Below are 18,769 nucleotides of genomic sequence, written 5' to 3'. Positions count from 1 at the left end.
AGAGGGGCAGTGTGCATTATACATACACTATATACCATACAGTGTACACACATGCTGCATATTACACCAGTATACAGGAGAAGTGGCACTATGTAACCAGCACTACACACTGTACATCATATAGAAGAGGGGCAGTGTGCATTATACATACAGAATATACCATACAGTGTACACACATGCTGCATATTACACCAGTATACAGGAGAAGTGGCACTACGTAACCAGCACTACACACTGTAGATCATATAGAAGAGGAGCAGTGTGCATTGTACATACAGTATATACCATACAGTGTACACACATGCTGCATATTACACCAGTATACAGGAGAAGTGGCACTACGTAACCAGCACTACACACTGTACATCATATAGAAGAGGAGCAGTGTGCATTGTACATACAGTATATACCATACAGTGTACACACATGCTGCATATTACACCAGTATACAGTACAGGAGAAGTGGCACTATGTAACCAGCACTACACACTGTACATCATATAGAAGAGGGGCAGTGTACATTATACATACAGAATATACCATACAGTGTACACACATGCTGCATATTACACCAGTATACAGTACAGGAGAAGTGGCACTATGTAACCAGGACTACACTGTACATCATATAGAAGAGGGGCAGTGTGCATTATACATACAGTATATACCATACAGTGTACACACATGCTGCATATTACACCAGTATACAGTACAGGAGAAGTGGCACTATGTAACCAGGACTACACTGTAGATCATATAGAAGAGGAGCAGTGTGCATTGTACATACAGTATATACCATACAGTGTACACACATGCTGCATATTACACCAGTATACAGGAGAAGTGGCACTACGTAACCAGCACTACACACTGTACATCATATAGAAGAGGAGCAGTGTGCATTGTACATACAGTATATACCATACAGTGTACACACATGCTGCATATTACACCAGTATACAGTACAGGAGAAGTGGCACTATGTAACCAGCACTACACACTGTACATCATATAGAAGAGGGGCAGTGTGCATTATACATACAGAATATACCATACAGTGTACACACATGCAGCATATTACACCAGTATACAGTACAGGAGAAGTGGCACTATGTAACCAGGACTACACTGTACATCATATAGAAGAGGGGCAGTGTGCATTATACATACAGAATATACCATACAGTGTACACACATGCTGCATATTACACCAGTATACAGTACAGGAGAAGTGGCACTATGTAACCAGCACTACACACTGTACATCATATAGAAGAGGGGCAGTGTACATTATACATACAGAATATACCATACAGTGTACACACATGCTGCATATTACACCAGTATACAGTACAGGAGAAGTGGCACTATGTAACCAGGACTACACTGTACATCATATAGAAGAGGGGCAGTGTGCATTATACATACAGTATATACCATACAGTGTACACACATGCTGCACATTACACCAGTATACAGTACAGGAGAAGTGGCACTATGTAACCAGCACTACACACTGCACAGGATAACATTTCACATACATATGAGAGCAGTAGATACTAAAAATTGCATCCTGTATACAGAATAAGATAGTCACATTGCGCGTACATAAATCAAGACTTGTCCAGTATTCATATTACAGAGAATAAATAACACTGAGCCAGAGTATATACAGGTATGTGTTAATACATGTATACATACATATAAACATATACATACAGACACGTCACAGTGTAAGCACATTTATGGGTATTACCCATTATGTGTCCTGTACTCACCTAAGTCTCCATTACACAGTGCTGAAAAATAAAATGTTTTCCATATGAGAACAATATTCAGAATATCCAAATTCTTCTTCATTATGTTTCACATTCAGTTTTGTTTTGACAGATTTAATCTCTGCAAAGAAATATTGATATATTGGGGCTGAATTAGAGTTGGGGGCAAAGCAGAAACAAGTAAAGGGACTCCTACATATGGCGGGTGACCATCGATGGTCGACGATCTGTTGGGGAATCAGTGAAATACTGCATGTTAAAAGTTCCTGATTTGCTGATCATGATCATATTTTGACTGATCGGTAAATCAGTGAAATCTAAAACAGATGCCCCAGCATCTGGGGATGGGGGAGTTGCAGCAATCTGTCGCTAGTCTATGGGGGCCTTTACTTAGTACCTTGGTAACACCATGCTGCACTGCGAGTGGAGCAGATGTAACAAGTGCAGAGAGTTAAATGTGGGAGGCTGGCCAGCATGTGTGGGCTACATGCAGAGGCAGCCGGTATTTAGCCTGCATGCACACAAATATTTTTGCCCTCCTTGCATTGAAGTATGGTTTGTCCCAGGTGTAACGTTCCCATTGTAAAGTTGTGATATTCCTCCTGGCATCACAGGTGTTGAAATGTCCTCAAAGCCTTTCAGATTGCTTAGATCAAGTATTTAATTGTATTACTATCAATCAATTGTTCTAATTATTCTTTTATTCCATACCACCCATTCAGTCTGATCTGTTATTACTATAAGACCGTATGTGACCCGTGTATCCTGAGCATGTATATTTTTCACGTTACAGACAACTTTCAGATAAAACCCATCACACAGGTATTATATAAAGATCCCTGTACTTACCCAGTAACATCAGGAGAAGCAGGAGCGACATAGTGCTGTGGTCACACTCAGTAACGCTCTGCTCACACCACACAAGCTGAGCGTCTTATCTATTGCTGTGGTTGGAAAAAAGTGCACACAGTATTTACAATGAGTTTCAGAACGACATAAATACAACACACAGACAGCAAAGTTCTGACTAACGACTGTAAGAAGCCATGGGACCAGTGTAAACTTAAAAGCTATCAGCCATATACACCTAAATATAATAATGCTTCTCCAAACAGCCTCACGCATACAGTGCACATCTGCTTACTAATGCAACAGGATCCAAACGTTCAGGACTTAGGACAGAATCCTCCAACCATCCCGATTGTGGCACGGCATTTACGCTTTTTGAGCACTGTCCAATCATCCAGTCTGTGGGCTGCAGTGTTCAGTAGGGGGGGGGGGGGGGGTTGCATGACAAGAAATGGGGGCATGACACCAGCATGCACAAGGGCTGTGTCCTCATGGATACAAGGCCACACTCCCTTTCACACATGTGGGCCTTCAACTACAGGTTAGGAGTCACGCTGGAAGGTATGCTTAGACCATTGAGGTGCGGCTGCTTGGCCCCATACTGTTCCTGGGTGGTTGGAGGTTACACTAAGAATTAGATTTTGCTGGAATTGTTCCCAATCATTGCTGCTACGGAATTATGGGGAGAAGTGATGAAGCTATTTTCTGGTGTGGCAATTTGGGGGTGGTTCAAGCCATTATAAATCGGCAGAATGCTTCCTCTTAGCCTGCGATCAGAGACTCTTGGTGCGGCTTCGCTGGACCCTCCTGCATCCACGCCAAATCCGCCTGCACCCTGGATCCTCGTCGTGGACGCTGCTGGACCCACACACTTCCTCCGGGCCAGCAGGTATTCTAAATACCGGAAAAGTTCCATATCCAAAATACTCCTGGCCCCGAGCATTTGGAAATTGGTACCTTGACCTGTATAGAGAATAGTACTGCACATTTTAATTGTCCCCTGTTCCATGTTTGGCCGATCATGCTTCCTTGTTGGGGGACTTATGCCCTAATTTTTTGGCAGCTTGTTGTGTCGTATAAGAAGCTCTGGGGGAGACGTTGCTGGCCAGGCTGCCTTACGCTCTGGGGGGGGGGGGGGGGGGAGACGTTGCTGGCCAGGCTGCCTTACGCTCTGGGGGGGGAGACGTTGCTGGCAAGGCTGCCTTACGCTCTGGGGGGGGGGAGACGTTGCTGGCCAGGCTGCCTTACGCTCTGGGGGGGGGAGACGTTGCTGGCCAGGCTGCCTTACACTCTGGGGAAGGGGGGGGGGGGGGGAGACGTTGCTGGCCAGGCTGCCTTACGCTCTGGGGGGGAGACGTTGGTGGCCAGGCTGCCTTACGCTCTGGGGGGGGGAGACGTTGGTGGCCAGGCTGCCTTACGCTCTGGGGGGGGGGAGACGTTGGTGGCCAGGCTGCCTTACGCTCTGGGGGGGAGACGTTGGTGGCCAGGCTGCCTTACGCTCTGGGGGGGAGACGTTGGTGGCCAGGCTGCCTTACGCTCTGGGGGGGGGAGACGTTGGTGGCCAGGCTGCCTTACGCTCTGGGGGGGGAGACGTTGGTGGCCAGGCTGCCTTACGCTCTGGGGGGAGACGTTGGTGGCCAGGCTGCCTTACGCTCTGGGGGGGGGGGAGACGTTGGTGGCCATGCTGCCTAACGCTCTGGGGGGGTGGTGGAGACTTTGCTGGCCAGGCTGCCTTGCTCTCTGGGGGAGAAGATGCTGGACAGGTACCTTACGATCCTACCAGGCTGCTTAGCCGGATTTGGCATCCTTTTGCGAGTCCAGCAAGCATCATGGTAAGAGTGGGTGGCCCGTGATGCTTTTACATGGTGGCTTCATGAGTAGGACCGTACAAAACATTCGGTCTGCAACATATTAGTCGACAATTACAATTTTGACAATGAAATGACGACATTGATCATTTGGAGAATGCCAACATGTTCACAATGTTCATATGGGAAACTACATCCTGCATGGACTGGAAGGTTAGGCGGCAGCAGCGGAGGGTTAAGCTACGGGTGGGTTAAGCTACGGGAGAGAAGGACAGGCTGCCTTACGCTCTGGGGGGAGAAGTTACTGGCCAGGCTACCTTATGCTCTGGGGGAGAGGTTGCTGGCCAGGCTATAGTGCATCCGGAAAGTATTCACAGCGCTTCACTTTTTCCACATTTTGTTATATGCTACAGCCTTATTCCAGAATGGAATAAATTCATTTTTGTCCTCAAAATTCTACACACAATACCCCAGAATGACAAAGTGTAAGAAGTTGTTTTGAGATTTTTGCAAATGAAATAAAAAAAAAACTAAGAAGTCCATTGTACATAAGTATTCACAGCCTTTGCCATGAAGCTCAAAATTGAGCTCAGGTGCATCCTGTTTCCACTGATCATCCTTGAGATATTCCTGCAGCTTAATTGGAGTCCACCTGTGGTAAATTCAGTTGACTGGACATGATTTTGAAAGGCATACACCTGTCGATATAAGGTCCCATACGTGACAGTGCATGTCAGAGCACAAACCAAGCATGAAGTCCAAAGAATTGTCTGTAGACCTCAGAGACAGGATTGTCTCGAGGAACAAATCTGGGGAAGGGTACAGAAAAATATCTGCTGCTTTAAAGGTCCCAATGAGCAGAGTGACCTCCATCATCCGTAAATGGAAGAAGTTTGGAACCACCAGGACTCTTCCTAGAGTTGTCCAGCCGTCTAAACTGAGCGACCGGGGGAGAAGGGCCCTAGCCAAGGAGGTGACCAAGAACCAGATTGTCACTATCAGAGCTACAGCATTCCTCTGTGGCGAGAGGAGAACCTTCCAGAAGGACAACCATCTCTGCAGCAATCCACCAATCAGGCCTGTATGGTAGAGATGCCAGACGGAAGTCACCCCTTAGTAAACAGCACATGGCAGCCCGCCTGGAGTTTGCCAAAATGCACCTGAAGGACTCTCAGACCCTGATGAGACAAAGATTGAACTTTTTGGCGTAAATGCCAGGCGTTGTGTTTGGAGGAAACCAAGCACAGCTCATCACCAGGCCAATACCATCCTTACAGTGAAGCATGGTGGTGGTAGCATCAAGCTGTGGAGATGTTTTTCAGCGGCAGGAAGTGGAAGACTAGTCAGGATAAAAGGAAAGATGAATGCAGCAATGTACAGAGACATCCTGGATGAAAACCTGCTCCAGAGAACTCTTGACCTCAGACTGGGGCGACGGTTCATCTTTGAGCAGGACAACGACCCTAAGCACACAGCCAAGATATCAAAAGGAGTGGCTTCAGGACAACTCTGTGAATGTGCTTGAGTGGCCCAGCCAGAGCCCAGACTTGAATCCGATTGAACATCTCTTGAGAGATCTGAAAATGGCTGTGCACCAACGCTTCCCATCCAACCTGATGGAGCTTGAGAGGTGCTGCAAAGAGGAATGGAATGCCCAAAGATAGGTGTGCCATGCTTGTGGCATCATATTCAAAAAGACTTGAGGCTGTAATTGCTGCCAAAGGTGCATCAAAGTGTTGAGCAAAGGCTGTGATTACTTATGTACCTGTGATTTTTTTTTTTTTTTTTTATTAAATTTGCAAAAATCTCAAACACTTTTTACACATTGTCATTATGGGGTATATTGTGTGTGTAGAATTTTTAGGACAAAATTTATTCCATTTTGGAATAAGGTTGTAACATAACAGAATGTTAAGTGAAGGGCTGTGAATACTTTCCGGATGCACTGTAACTTACTCTCTGGGGGGAGAAGTGGCTGGCCAGGCTGCCTTACGCTCTGGGGGGAGAAGCGGCTGGCCAGGCTGCCTTACGCTCTGGGGGGAGAAGTGGCTGGCCAGGCTGCCTTACGCTCTGGGGGAGGTGGCTGGCCAGGCTGCCTTACGCTCTGGGGGGAGAAGTGGCTGGCCAGGCTACTTTACGATCCTACCAGGCTGCCTGGTCGGATTTGGCGTCCTTTTGGAACTCCAGTAAGCATCATGGTAAGAGTGGGCGGCCTGTGATGCTTTTGCATGGTGGCTCCATGAGCTGGACCGTTCAGGATGTAAGATTTTAGTCAACAATTACAATTTTGACAATGAAATGTCGACATGGATCATGCTGACATTTGGAGAATGCCAACATGTTCACAATGTTGATATGGGAAATTACATCCTGCATGGACTGGAAGGTTAGGCGGCGGCAGCAGCGGAGGGTTAGGCGATGGGAGGGTTAAACTACGGGAGAGAAGGGTTTGGCTACGGGAGGGAAGAGATATGGTGCATACACACGGTCAGATGTGTCAAATGAACGATTTTACCAACGATTTCTGACTGCATTACAATGAATGGAAATATCCAAATCTGACTGCAAACACATCAGATGTCAGATATCGTTATCTGACAAATGGGAGCGCGCATCGTTCATCTGACAAACATGTCAGATTATCCTTCAGATATGAACGATTTTTAAAATCGTTATTGTACAGATCTGAAGGAAAATCTGACCGTGTGTATGCACCATTAGGCTACAGGAAGGAAGGGTTAGGCTACTCAAGGGTTAGCTACAGGAAGGAAGGAAGGAAGGAAGGAAGGATTAGGCTACTGAAGGTTAGGAAACAGGAGGGAAGGGTTATGTTCGGCTTGTGGTTTTCCGCTTAATGAAGCAAGAACGGAGGTTAATGCGGATGTTGGTTACTACCTCCTGCTTAGTAGTGGTACAGTGTTGTGGCATCACACGTTGCGGTATTGGTACACTAGTCTCTATAGGAGTACGTTTATCGGATAGGGCTATAGGCCTTTACTTGAATACCTGTTAAGGTGGATGGGGGAGACTATTGAAGGATTGGCGCTTTAGAGATTGTAACGTTTGTTAGGTTCTAGTGGCAGCTGAGGTTCTAGGTGACAACCTGGCTGTGGTTTTTGGCCACTATGACACAAAAATTGAGCGAGTGCAGCTGGGAGTATATATTTTGGCAATATCACCCACAAGGCCAACACGGACAGTAGCTTTAAGGGGTCTAGCCTTCTATGTAGAGATGTATTTTGCAGTGAGCGCATAGTTGTTATTTAGGTTCGGTCTCTGAACAGAAAACTCCTTCTGCCCCTTAAGAAGGAGGTGAGGACTTCAGACAAGGACTTATGCATTTACAGCTGAAGTATTTTATATAGATACTGTGCATAAATTAAAGCTGTACCACTTACCTGTCTTGGAGGGTTTATTGTTAAGATGACAGCACAGTGAGCCCGGGTGCTCCTGTCCTAAGGACGTTTGTCTCTGTAGAAAAGAGCTGAAGCCGGTGTCCTTCACTGTGTCGTTGGTCATTGTAGTTCAGGTGACTGGACAGTGGAACTCCTAACTCTGGGCCTAATTCAGAACCACAGGTAGATGCCATCACCGCTGCAATATCCCAGATTGCAATAGCGATAACATGCTAATGTCTCACTCACCGCTAAGAGATGCCCACTGACAGCATCTCACATCCACCACTCACACAAAACCGGAAACACAGAACGCCTATCAGGCTGCCATCAGCCTTCTGAGTAAGTCTAAGCAGTTGCAGACACAGCGGTCTCCATACACACAGAGGCTCTCCTGCTGCCACACACACACAGCGGTCACCAGACACACAGAGGACTCCTGCTGCCACACACACAGCGGTCACCAGACACACAGAGGGCTCTCCTGCTGCCACACACACAGCGGTCACCAGACACACAGAGGACTCTCCTGCTGCCACACACACAGCCGGTCACCAGACACAGAGGGCTCTCCTGCTGCCACACACACACAGCGGTCACCAGACACACAGAGGGCTCACCTGCTGCCGCACACACAGCGGTCACCATACACACAGAGGGCTCTCCTGCTGCCACACACACAGCCAGTCACCAGACACACAGAGGGCTCTCCTGCTGCCACACACACACAGCGGTCACCAGACACACAGAGGGCTCTTCTGCTGCCACACACACACAGCGGTCACCAGACACACAGAGGATCTCCTGCTGCCACACACACACAGCGGTCACCAGACACACAGAGGACTCCTGCTGCCACACACACACAGGGCTCTCCTGCTTCCAGCAAGGACACAGCGGTCTCCAGTCATACAGGGGCGTGCGGACCTGAAACAGGCCATTTGACTTCTATCCCAATGATCTGGCTGACCAAGTGTTTTACACAAAAATCTCAACTCACTCAGGCAACAGGCTGAAAGTAACCCCTTCTTTATACCTCTCTGGAATGCCTCAGGAATAAGATGGGTAACCACCTGCGATAACCAGGACGCCCGTAAGCTCATTCCAGGCTCTATTATTAATGACTCATTGTCAGCAACACTTAACCTATTGTATGGCATCCTATCACAGCAACACAGTATGAAAGTACTGATGCAGTTTATTAATCCTTACTCCTGGTTATGTGGCACGAAAATCTGTGTAACATTGCCTTCACCAGAAGAGTATAACCCCAGTGAAAGGCTATTCAGGAAGGGATGGGCTGGACCAAGGTGCATGTGCAGGCTAGAGTGGCGTGCATGCCCACTGAAGACGTGTCCCCTTAGTTGCCCAGAGAGGCCATGCCTTTTCCTACTGCAACAGGGAAAGTCGGGCATACACAGTGCCCCCGAAGACTACTTTGGATACTGCACCGCATGGTAAGTGTACCAGACAGCAGCCTGAGAAGAGGTTATATCCATCAAAAAAATGCCATAAATTGCTGCACCTAATAAAAATATGAGATATGGTAAGAACTTACCCTTGTTATCTCTATTTCTACGAAGTCCATAGGGTTCCACAGGATACCTTGGGGTATAGGTGATGACGTCAGTCTTCAGGCACCACAGAGTTAAAGTTTTCAGCCTCCCAGGATGCATCTGGGTCCCTCTCCTATACCCCGCCCCCGGGCCAAGGCATCTCAGTTACGTCACAAGCCATAGGCCGGAGAAGAAAGAGAGAGAAGAAAAAATTCTGGACACTCACAAGAATCACATTCTCACCATAGGGAGACGGAAAAAACGGTGACCAGAATAAAGCCCATCTTCAGTACAGGTGCGACAGGGCGGGAGTCCTGTGGAACCCTATGGACTTCGTAGAAATAGAGATAACAAGGGTAAGTTCTTACCATATCTCATATTTTCTACTTCAGGGTCCATAGGGTATCCACAGGATACCTTGGGGATGTCCCAAAGCAGTATCCTTTAAGGGTGGGGACGCTCCTGTGCTGAGAGGAGAATCCGCCGCCCGAAGGAAGCATCCTGAGAGGCAAAGATGTCAAAAGCGTAATACCTCACAAAGGTATTGACAGAAGACTACGTAGCAGCCTTGCAGATCTGAACTGCAGAGGCACCACGTCTAGCTGCAAACGAAGGACCCACAGACCTAGTGGAATGAGCCCTCACCAAGGAGGGAACTGGAAGACCTTCATGAAGATAAGCTTCTGAAATTGCCATACGAATCCAGCCTGCCAAAGTCTACTTTGAAGCAGGCCAACCCTTTTTACGGAAGCCATAGAGGACAAACAAGGCATCCGACTTCCTAAAAGAAGAAGTGCGGTCAACATAAATTCTCAATGCCCGCACAACATCCCAAGTGGCGTCACCCACTGAAAGTCCAGGTGAATTGAAAGCCGGCACAACAATTTCTTCATTGATGTGAAAACTGGATACCACTTCTGGAAGGAATCCCGGACGAGTGCGAAGCACCGCCCTATTCCTATGAAAATTCAGAAAAGGGGGTCTACAAGAGAGAACCCCTAAATCCGACATCCGTCTGGCCGAGGCAATGGCCAGAAGGAATATGGTTTCAGCTGTAAGCCATTTAAAGTCCACTGAGTCCAGTGGTTCAAACGGCGGTCCCTAGAGAACTCTCAGGACCACAGCCCAATTCCAAGGCGCCACCGGTGGAACAAAAGGTGGCTGAATGCGAAGAACACCTCGCATAAAGGTGTGCACATCAGAGAGCGCAGCAATCCTACGATGAAACCAGACTGACAGGGCAGACACCTGCACTTTCAGAGAAGCCAGGCGAAGCCCATGATCCAGTCCAGCCTGTAGGAAAGCCAACACCCTAGACAGACGGAACTCCCTAAGGGAATAACCTCTAGGTCTACATCACCGGAAGAAAGTATGCCACACACGATGGTAGATTCTTGCCGAGGAAGGTTTACAAGCTCTTAGTATGGTTTGCACCACGGAGCTAGAAAAACCCTCTGGACCTTAGCATGACCGTTTCAACAGCCACACCGAGTCAGGTCCGGGTGAAGACAAGGACCCTATGACAGCAGATTCGGTCGTAATGGTAACCTCAGAGGAACGTCTACTGACAGACTCTGGAGGTCGGAGAACCAGTGCCGTCTGGGCCACTCGGAAGCTATCAACAGTAGCGTACCTCCTTCTTGATTTGAATTTCCGTAATACCCGCGGAAGAAGGGAAAACGGAGGGAAAAGGTAGGCAAACTGGAACATCTACTAGACGGACAGGGCATACACCAGAGACGCCTTTTCGTCTCATGTTCGAGACCCGTACACCGGCAACTTGTTGTTGTGCCGGGACGCCATGAGGTCTATCTCTGGAAGACCCCACTTGTCCACCAGACTCCGAAAGATGTCCTGGTATAAAGACCACTCTCCCGGTTCCTCCTTGCTGGTTTAAATAGGCCACCGTGGTGGCGTTGTCCGACGGGACCTGCACAGGGTGACCCTGGAGAACCGGCTGTGCCCGCTGGAGAGCTCTTGACACCGCATGGAGCTCCAGAATGTTTATTGGAAGCTCCGCTACCGCCCGAGTCCACCTGCCCTGAAACAAGTGTGGACCCGTGACAGCTCCCCAGCACCGGAGACTGGCGTCCGTTGTTAACAGGACCCAGTTCGCCACCCAGAACGGGCGTCTGCAAACACCAGGTTAGAGACAGGCGAACATCCGGAGTGAGCCCCATCGTCTGGGACTTGAGACACTGAGGCAATCCATTCCATCTGGACCGGATCAATAGCAGCAGAGGTTTGGAGTGAAATTGGGCGTACTCCACCATGTCGAATACCGACACCATTGAGCCCAATAATCTCTTTGCCAAGTGTGTCGACACTCGACGACACTGCAGACAACTGCGCACCCTCAACTACAAAGCAAGGATCTTTTCCTCCGTCACAAAGATCCACTGCTGCCTGTAGTCCAATAAGGCCCCGAGGTGCAGGATCCTCTGAGACGGGGTGAGAGTGGACCTCTGCCAGTTTGTCAACCAGCCGTGACGTTGCAGTACCGCAATCGTCAGATCCAGATGGTGTAAAAGAAACTCTGGAGACCCCGCTATCAACAGGAGGTCGTCCAGATAAGGCAACAGTCGGACTCCCTGCGTCCGCAGGAGAGCCGCCATGACCTTGGTGAATACCCGTGGAGCAGTCACCAGGCCAAAAGGCAGTGCCCGGAACTGGAAATGTTTGTTGCAGATTGCCAATCTGAGGAACTGCTGATGGCGCAAAAAATTAGGGACATGCAGGTAAGCGTCCTGGATGTCCAATGACACCATGTAGTCCCCAGAATAATGGACCGCAGGGTCTCCATCCGAAACAGAGGCACCCTCAAGGACTTGCTGAGGGACTTTAGGTTTAGTATTGAACGGTAAGACCCATTGGGTTTCTGCACCAAAAATAGAATGGAATAGAAACCCAGGCCCCTCTGGGAAATTGGAACATGCACTGCGACCAGCACCGGGCGAACTGAAGCAGGCGCCCCCCACTTTGGGGTCCCCCAAAAGGAGGCCAGCACCGTCAGGCCGCAGGTTTGTTATCTGACCTAGGAGCCGGACATCTGGAACTCCAGACCTGATTCTTTGGCTTGGACAATTTCTTGGCCCCAGCCTGCCGTGGACAGGACTGTACTTTAGGCCTACCTTGGGCCCTGTGAGGCCAAAAGGACGACCCACCAGCACTAGAAAGAATCGTAGCAGACAGAAGACATGCAGATTTTGCTGCTGCCAACGTAACTACAATTTTGTCCAGATCTGGACCAGACCTTCTAATCCCTTTTTGGAATCCGCGTCCGCTTTCCAAGAACGCAACCATAAGGTGCGACGAGCAGCCACGGCTGCAGAGGAGATCCTAGAGGTGAGCATACAAATATCTAAGGCCGCTTCATTAATGTAAGTGGCCGAGTCTCGGAGATTGCCCACCAACTCGGTCTGTTCAGCCGAACAGTCAGAGTCCAAAGACGCCTCCAAATTATCCGCCCACCGCTCCATAGCTCTGGCTACCCAACACACAGCCAGAGCCGGTCTGGATGCTTCCCTGCAAGGGAATAAACGGCTTTGAGGCAGATCTCCACCTTGCGGTCAGTGACATCCTTCAAGGATGACATCGAAGGCATAGGCAATGTGGCACTTTTGACTAGGCGTGTGACATGTGAATCCACTTGCGTAGGGGATTCCCGCTTAGAAAAATAATTGACCGCAAACGGATAAGCCACGGCTAAGCGTCTCTGGGGCTGAAACAGTTTACCTGGATTTTTCCACGCCTCCTCTAAATGATCCACTAATTGATCAGAAAGAGGGAACACCGTAGCCTCACCCTTAATATCCTTAAAAAGGCATATATGAATGTGGCCACCAAAGGATCAATATCCTCAATAACTAAAGCCGAGCGGACCGCTCAAATAAGACCAGGGATATACACCTTGGACTTAGCGTCCGGCTCTTTGGTACGGAGAGGTTCTTGGTCAGATAGATCCAGAATCTCCCCATGATCTGACGTCTCATCGTCATCCCCATAAGGAGCAGATAAAGACGCCACCGGCCGTTATGAGGCCGCAACACAGACTCCCCCTGTAAAACATCGGACAAATGCTGAACCGATGTAGTTAAGAGTATTAACCCACGCAGGCTCCGGAGAAACCTGGGAAGGGACAGGGAGACTGTGGGGTACCATCAATTGTCTCGGGAACTCCTGCATGGGTGACGACACCACTGACTGCTGGGACAAACCCGTCTGGGTAAACGCAGGTGGCGGAGCTAGCTGGCCCACAAGGGTTGTAAGCGCCTTAGCGAAACAAGCCCAGGGAGGTTCCTGTACCGGGACCGTGACCATAATCGGCCGTGACAGTGCCAGGCACTGGGGGCATAACCCCTCCGCGTTACCCTCCCCCTCCACTATTGGTACCTTACATTTAGTACACACGAGCTGGAGAGGAAAATCAGTCTCAGACATGATGGTAAGTATGTGACACTCACACCTATACGTATTGGTATAGTGTGAATAACACCCTGCACACCGCGCACCGCAAGGGCTTTGAGCAGAGCAAGATCAGGGACAGTAATAAAGCTGACAGTAGAAAGTGAAAGTACAGACAGCAGGCTAGCAGTTCAGTCACATACAATGCAGAAGAAACAAATCCCTGCACTATTAGCGCTGATTCTCAACTACTCAGACCCTCAGGCTGGTAGGACTCAGCGCTGCATACACTGACCTGTGACAGAGGAGAGGTATGCTGGGGGACCCAGACCGCAATGCCACCGCTCACAGGCTTCCAGCAGTGTTCACCATGCTTTAAAGATGGCCACCGAGGAGCAGAAGATGAAGGAGGCCGGCCTGGGGAGGACAGCTGACACACTGTGGCCAATCAGGCAGAGCAGAGAGGCTGTGTGCAGCAGGGGAGGCGCCGGCTGTGAGACAGGGAAAGCGCGCTCCCCTGTCATGCATTTAACCCCAGGGACGCCGCAGCGCATGCCGCTCAGCAGCGGCCCGCTGTCCCAGGGGGTAGTGGAAGCGCAGGTTGGTCGCCTGGCTCCACGCTGCAGCCAGTCCCCAGGGAGCCCCCTGCCTGGGGACTCAGGACCATGTGACCAGCGGGGACCCACCGCGGGACCCCGCTGCTTACCTGCATCCCCTTGGATCCGGCCATGGTCCAAAACATCTGGGGACACCGCTAGCCGTGACCCCAGATGTCTACCAGCATCCCCGGATCAGTACCGGCGTTCTGGTACCGGCGGGGTGTAGGGGAGACGGCATGGACGTCAGTACTGACTGTCCATGCTGTACTCCCAGATGTGCAGCCAGCGCTGCCTTTAAAAGAAACTTCAGGGGCTCTTCATAGCCCCCCTCTGCACAGTGCCTCCGACTCCGGCCAGGCACCGACGAAACTGAGATGCCTTGGCCCGGGGGCGGGGTATAGGAGAGGGACCCAGATGCATCCTGGGAGGCTGAAAACTTTAACTCTGTGGTGCCAGAAGACTGACGTCATCACCTATACCCCAAGGTATCCTGTGGATACCCTATGGACCCTGAAGTAGAAAAGGGGTTTTCTACTTCAGGGTCCATAGGGGGTCCACAGGGTTGACCTTGGGGTATAGCTGGATCTGGATCCACGGGCACCACGCAGTTAAAGCTTTGCTGCTCCCAGGATGCACTTGGGTCCGTCCTCCTCTATACCCCGCCCCGGCCACAGGCACCTCAGTTTTAGTTGGTGCCCGGCCGGAGTCGGGTCACCCTGTCGCAGTGGGGCTGCAGGAGCAGCCCCTAAGCTTTATTTTAGGGGCTGTCCTTTAGGACGTCCACGCTGCCGCTCCTTCTCCCCGCTGGCGCCGCGACGCCAGTACAGCTCTGGGGATCACGGCGGGACCCCAGAGCCTGTACTAGCCGGGCTCTGGGGACTCCCTTGACTGCTGCCGGACGCGACGGGGATCAGGTAAGCCGCGGGTCGCCGCGTGCGGCGGCCCGCGGATACTTCAATGCAGTCAGGAGCCTCCGGTCTCTGGGGACAGACCGGAGGCGCTAGCGGCGGCGGCGGGCTCCCCCTCAATTGAGGAATACCCCGCGTGTCCGCTAGACCACCAGGGTATCAGGCTGGTAGCGGGACCGGCAACCCGGGGGTTAATTGCTAGCCAGGGGAGGCAGCCTTCCCTGTCTAGCGGCTCCTCCCCTCAGCTCAGCGCGCCTTTCAACAAGCAGTCTGGCGTCGCTGAGCTGCTCTTATCTTACGGCCACTCCTCCTCTGAGGTCTCCGGCGGCCATCTTTACTGGCACATCGCAGACTCCCAGGCGGTATCAAGTAGACCGGTCCCCCTGTGTACCTCTCCCCTGCTAAAGGACAGTGTACACAGCGCTATAGCCCTCCCAGACACTGAATCTGGGCGGTTGATTGTAGCGGAAGGTGCAGTGAGTATAACTTTTCTGCATTGTATGTGACTATTGCTAGTGCTGCCTGTCTGTGACTTATTCTCCTTACTGTCAGCTTATAACTATCCCTTTCCTTCTCCTACGGCCCGGCAGGTGTGTGGGGGAAGGGCGTTTTTCTGAGACCCTCACATATATAAAACACGTATTTGTGGGGTGTCACATACTGTTGTGTGCTACACAGTACCATATCTGGGCTGTTGTTTCGCATACTGGTGAGTGCGCGGGTGTTAAAACCGTAATTCCTCTGGTGATACCTATTTCTTGTGTATTTACGGTATCATGTCGGATGAGGAGACTGAGCGCTCTGTGGCTCCTGTGCTATTTTCCTGCAGACGCTGTGCTGCTGGAGTTGATGGGGAGGACTTATCTCAGGATGGTCTGTGCGGGCGGTGCCAGCTGGTACCGGGCCCCTCCAACCCCCCTGTATCACAGGACCCTCCTTGGGCGATGTTTTCACAGGTGCTGGCGTCTATTGCGGACCGGTTATCGGTCCCATCAGCGGTCCCTTCTAGGGCGTTACCGCAGCCCACCATCCCCCATTCCCCGAGGGTTCCACAAATGTTGCGGTCTTCCCCCGGGGCCCAGACTGTGGGTCCTTACTCGGGACTGCCTGTGTATGTGCAGTCTTCCCCAGGGACGTGTCAGTCTGTAGTGCCTTTGCAGAGTGTTGCTCAGACGGCTCCTCCGCCTTGGGTGGATGTTCTATCCAGCTCCGTACAGAGTCTGGCGGCTTCATCCTCGGCGTTTCAGTCTATGTTGCAAGGTGATGTGCCACCAAGGGTGTCTAAACGTCCGGTTGTGAGTTCACTAGCTGCGCAGTTGTCGGACTCGGAAGTGTCCTCAGATGATGGAGAAATCCATGAGGACTCTGACTCTGATGTCATGGGGCAGGAGGTGGAAGCTAAGTCCTCCATTAATGTTCCAGCCTTAGTTAGGGCGGTGCGGGCTATCCTACATGTTGAGGATGATGCGCCGGCTCCTAGGTCGAAGTTTCCTAATTTTAAAAAGGCCAAGGTGACCTCAACTGTGTTCCCCCTGTCTGATCAATTATCGGATCATATGGCGGCGGCCTGGCAATTACCTAGTAAGAGGTTCCATCCACAGAAGAGGTTGGCGGCGAACTATCCTTTTCCTGAAGCTCATTGCAGGAAATGGGAAACTCCGCCGGCGGTGGATTCCCACGTTACCCGCTTGATCAAAAGCGCGACGTTGCCATTGCCGTCTATCTCCTCTTTGAAGGATCCCACGGACAGGAAGGTGGAGACTTGTTTAAAGTCCATTTATTCTCTTTCCGGGGCGGTGGCTCGCCCGTCCATGGCTATCTCCTGGGTGGCTAAAGCCATTGAGGCATGGGCCAATGCCTTGGAGGATACCTTTCCTGATGAGGCTCCGGATATCCAGAGAGCGTTAGTGGGACAGATGCGGGATGCAGCTTCCTATATTGGGGAAGCGTCTTTGGATGCCAGCCTGCTCACTTCTAGGGTGTCGGCTGCAGCGGTATCTGCTCGGCGCTCCCTGTGGCTGAGGTCCTGGAGGGCTGATGCAGATTCAAAAAAGGGTCTGGAGGCCTTGCCTTTTAATGGTGATTTACTATTTGGTCCGGATTTGGACAGAATAGTGGATACTTTGGCTAAGTCCAAGTCGGCTTTTCTCCCTTCGGCCTCTGCGCCGGCTAAAGTGAGGAGCTCTGCCTTTCGGTCCTTTCGGGTTCAGGGTAAGGCCAAGGGCCAGTCCTTCCCGAGACATTCGGCGACCAAGGCCGCACCCAAGCCCAAGAAGCAGGCATGGAGTGCTCGGCGCCCTTCTTCCAAGCAGGAGGATAAGCCTGCTGCCTGATGGTACGGGCCTCTCTCTGGGGGACCCCAGAGTGGGAGGCCGACTTCTCCAATTCGCCCAGTGTTGGCACAATACCACCACGGATGCCTGGGTTCGAGAAGTAGTCTCTCAGGGGTACGCCCTGTCTTTTCGGTTCAGGCCGCCCCACCAGTTTTTCTGTACGAGTCCTTCTCTGGACAAGACCAAAGCTGGTCAGATTCAGGTAGCTATAGAATCCTTGCTACAAGCAGGGGTCATTGTTCCCGTTCCGCAGTCTCAGCGCGGGACGGGGTACTATTCTACTCTGTTTCTGGTACAGAAACCCAATGGTTCTCATCGCCCTATCCTGAATTTGGAACCTCAGAGTTCCCAGGTTCAGGATGGAAACGTTACGTTCCATCATTCTGGCGATGGAACCCGGGGATTATATGGTCTCCCTCGATATCCAGGACGCCTATCTCCATGTGCCCATAGCACCGGCACATCAGCGGTATCTGAGGTTTGCTATCCTGAACCATCACTACCAATTTCGGGCGTTGCCTTTTGGCCTTTCCACGGCTCCGAGGGTGTTCACCAAGGTGATGGCGGTTATGGCTGCCCACCTTCGGGGTCAGGGTCTACGTCTGTTGCCGTACCTGGACGATCTTCTGCTGCTGGCGAGCTCCCCGGAGGTGCTTCTTCGACATCTCCACCTGACCATTGCTTGTCTTCAAGCACACGGGTGGTTGATAAACTGGAAGAAGTCCTCCCTGATTCCATCACAGCGGATGGTTCATTTGGGAGCCCTGCTGGATTCTCGTCAGCAGCGGATTTTCCTGACTCCAGAGAAGGTCTCCTCCCTGCAGCTGCGGATACACAGTTGCCTGAGCAGTTGCCGCCTGTCGGTCCATTCAGCTATGAGAGTTCTGGGGTCCATGGTGTCGACATTCGACATGGTGGAATTTGCCCAGTTCCATTCCCGGCCCCTGCAGGGGCTGATTCTATCGGAATGGAACGGGTTACCTCACCGGATCCGCTCTCAGATGCTGGTGTTGTCCGCGGAGGTTCGGCAGTCTTTGGCTTGGTGGCTTCAGACGGTGCATCTGGTCGAGGGGCGCCCCTTTTGGATCCCGGACTGGGTCCTGCTCACGACGGATGCCAGTCTTCGGGGTTGGGGGGCA

The sequence above is a fragment of the Taudactylus pleione genome, unplaced genomic scaffold, assembly GCF_031769625.1.
Source record: "Taudactylus pleione unplaced genomic scaffold, aTauple2 ptg000073l, whole genome shotgun sequence".
Lineage (NCBI taxonomy): Eukaryota > Metazoa > Chordata > Amphibia > Anura > Myobatrachidae > Taudactylus > Taudactylus pleione.
Note: the sequence above shows the minus strand (reverse complement) of the source record.